Here is a 4,239-nt window from a genome sequence, read left to right on the forward strand (position 1 = left end):
TATTCCCACTTATTCTTATTCAAGAGTGACTCTTGTAAATTCATGATCTGGAGTAATGTAATTATTATTCTAATTCACTACAGTGTGTAGGTGAAGAATTAATGAAGTAACAAATGCAAACTGCTTAGTGCAAATCTCAAGGAATCCTGGCAACATGTGTCTAGAATGTGGGAATACAGTCTCATGAAATAAATGATCATAGGCTAAAACCAAGCAACTGGTCTTAAGAAATGCTAGGGGAAAAAGGAGAGAAAGATTTATGAAGTTCACAGGGATGTTTAAACTGATTGATAAAAGTCTTATGTATTTTTCTCCTTTGTATAGGACATGCTACAATGAAGAATATCTTTCAAAAAAAATTAATCTTTTCAACTATGAGGAAAATCCTTTCATTTCCAATATTATTAGTAATTAGACATCAATAGATAAAGGTGGGAACCAGTCAACATGACAAAGAACAGAGGAGTAAGACTGATGGGGGATAAATTTGTAAGTTAGTTTTCCTGTCCTTCATAACTCCAAAATAATAGCACACCACTGAATGCAGTTGTTTCCTTGAAGTTACTAAAGATAGTTTTTCCCTGGGGAATTTATTTTGAAATCTTCTTAGTTCATAATTAACCCTGTAGTTGCATTTGCACAGAAAATGAAAATGTGTCATGCAGTAGTTCAGTAGTGATGTGAAGAGTGTAATTAATTTAGAAAGTTCTACCAGAGAACTTTTCTTCTTAGTTATAATTTCTATTTTCCCTCTCCCCCACAAATCATTTAGATTCATTTTCCCACCCCGCTCTGTAGATCATGACAAGAGTTCAATAAAATTTGTAAATTTTAGGCAGAGTATATGGAAGAAACAGAAAAAGCTTTCCTATTTATGGTAAATCTTGTATCTTGTGATATGGTCTTATTTTTTAACACAGAAAAGGAAAGTAAAACAGAACTTTATACTAAATTCTTCTGTCCCTGAAGACATTTAGTTCATTTACATTTAGTGTAATTACTGAGCGTTCTTATATTTACTCAACAAAATTGACTTATAGTTATTTTTTTCTTTTGCTTTTCTTTTGATTAATCAGATATATTTTTATTCCATTTTCCACAGTTAACTTGCTAGTTATATATACTCATTTTTTTAGTGGTCACACTAGACATTATAATACACATTTCTGAGCAAGTTATTTTTATCAGATCTAGATAATGCTAAAACTTTACAATAATTTAATTTCAATTATACTCCTCTCACAAATAAGTGAAATTTATCTTGCATTTTAATTCTACATATAATTATAGTTCCACAAGGTAATCATTATTCATTTATATTACCTACATGTACACCATTTCCAGTGTTTTAATCACAATTTTAATTTCCATGATTTTATTTGAAATTATTTTTCTTCTGACTGGAGAAATATTTTTTTGCAGTATATAAATAATATTTATTGCAATGTAATTTACTACATTAAAATACATAGTCTTATGTACACATCAATGAGTTTAGTTTTTTAATCTTTATCTTTTAAGTAATTATAAATCCCTTAGAATTTGCATAGATAATGCAGAAATTTCTGTGTAATCTTTGAAAGTTTCCCCAAAGGTTACAATCTATACAATTATAGTACATTATCAGCATCAAGAAATTGACATTGGTATAAAATACGTGTATAGTGCAATATCATTTATCATAAGTACAGATTTGTGTAACCAGCACCACAATCAAGATACAGAACTATCCCATCACCAGAGAGATCTCTTTACAGTGACATCAACTTCTTTCCTTAACCTCTGACAACTACTAATCTGTTCTCTAGCTCTGTAACTTTGTCATTTTGAGAATATTGCATAATGGAATCATTATAAGACCTCTGATGTTGGCTTTCATCACTCAGAGTAATGTTGAAATGTCTTAAAATTATTGTATGTATCAACAGCTTACTCCTTTTTATTGGTAAATAATATTTCATATTATGGATTTATCACAGTTTCTTTAACCATTTCTTTATTGTAGGAGATTTTGGTTGTTCCTGTGTTTCACAATAACAAGTTAGTGCTGAAATAAATAATTATGTACACTTTTTTTTTTTTTTTTTTTTTTTTTGGTAGACATAAGCCTTTGTATCTCTAGGATAATTGTGATTGCTGGGTTCCATGAAAAGTGTATGTTCCATAAAAAGTGTATGTCTTTAACAAAGTGCCTACACTATTTTTCCAGAGTGGTTCCTCAATATTGTTTTCCCACCAGCAATATGTGAAAGATCCAGTTTCTCCACATCCTTCAGCATTTGATATTTTTAAACTTTTAAATTTTTAAAAAAGATTGTATTTATTTATTTGAGAATGATAGAGAGAGAGAGAGAGAAAGCATGAGCAGGGGAGGTGCAGAAGGGGAAGCAGGCTCCATGCTGAGTGGGGAGCCTGATACTGCACTTACTTCCTGGACTCTGGGATCATGACCTGGGCCCAAGGCAGAAGCTTACCCTACTTAACCACCCAGATGCCCCAGCATTTGCTATTTTAATGTTAAAAAAATTTTTTTTTAGTTGTTTAAATAGATACATAGTAATAGCTAATCATAGTCTTAATTCGCATTTTCCCAGTGGTTTGTGATGATAAACGTATGTTTATGTGTTTATTGGCCATTTATGGCCTCTTTGGTAAATAATATGCTCATGTCTTTGTTTTCAAATTGAAAATTTTCTTAATACTGAGTTTTGGGAATTCCTTATCATCTAGACATGAGTCTTTTCATAGATATGTAGTTTGCCAATATTTCTCCCAGTCTGTATGTGGTCTTTTAATCCTCTTTGTAAAATTTTCCACAGGGAAAAAGGTGTTATTTTGACACTGTCCAATTTTTTCATTTTTCCCTTTACTGGATTATGTTTTGGTTTCATGTCTAACATATTTTCACCAAATAATCACCACTGTAATAAACAGCAAATCTCACTTCCAAAGTTGTTACATTATATAATTTGAAATTTCTAGATTTCAATAAAAATTATGAGATATGCAAATAAAGAAGAACATATGGATCTACATACAAGGGGGAAAAAAACAACCAAAAAAACTGTCCCTAAGTAAGTTCAGATGACCCAGAAAGCTAAGGCAATATTCAAGAAGAACATAAAGTTAAAAGACTTATAGTAACACATATTGGATCTTACTAAAAAAATTAGAATAATTACTATCAGCCTGGCATTAGTGCAAAGATAGGAAGTTCAAAATGAAATACAATAATCTAGAAATGGACCCACAGATAATCACTCCTTGTATATTACAGACACCACTGGGCCTGAGTAAGGAAGGGAGGATTTTTCTAAATGGTTCTGGGTAAACTAAATATTTGCAAGAGAATAAATGAACCTTGACAATATATAGATATACAAAACAAATTTGGGGATGGGTCATAAACCTAAAAATGAAAACTAAGCAATCAAACTTCAAGAGGTCTTTAAGGCAAGTAAAAATCACTTAAACCATAAAAGGAGATTGATTTTTTAAAAATTCTGTTTATCAAGAGACACCATTAAGAAAGTGAAAGCATCATACAGACTAGTAGAGGTATCTGATATACTTATGTATTCAATAAATGACTCATCCCTTTACATGTAAAACATTCTAACAACAAATAAATTCAGATAACATCGTTAAAAGATTAGCAAGAATGGACAAATACTTCACACAAATAAAGGATACAAAAATGGTTAGCTGACATATATAAAGTTGCTTGATATCATTATCAGCAGATAATCACAAATTTAATTTGCAGACCAAAAAGACCAAAAAAACTGACAATACTAAGTTTTGACAAGTATATAAAGCAATTGCAACTATAGTCTGTTGTCAATCTGAGGATAATTTTATTCAATAACCTAGAAAAATATTTTGGCATTTCTTAATGAAAGTAAACTTGGGGGTGCCTGGATGGCTCATTCAGTTAAGCAGCTGCCTTCAGCTCAGGTCATGATCCTAGGGTCCTGGAAGTGAGTCCTACATCAGGCTTCCTGCTCAGCAGGGAGTCTGCTTCTCCCTCTCCATTTGCTCCTCCCCCCTCCTCACGGTCTTTCTTTCTCTGTCAAATAAATAAATAAAATATATATTTTTTAAAGTAAACATGCATGTACCTTATGATTTAGCTGTTTCTTTCTTGGATATATAATACCATAGAATGAGTTCTTATAATCACAAAGGCCATATTCAGATAAAATCATAATATCCTTACTCATAATAGCCCACAACTTG

The sequence above is a fragment of the Neovison vison genome, chromosome 11, assembly GCF_020171115.1.
Source record: "Neovison vison isolate M4711 chromosome 11, ASM_NN_V1, whole genome shotgun sequence".
Taxonomy (NCBI): Eukaryota; Metazoa; Chordata; class Mammalia; order Carnivora; family Mustelidae; genus Neogale; species Neogale vison.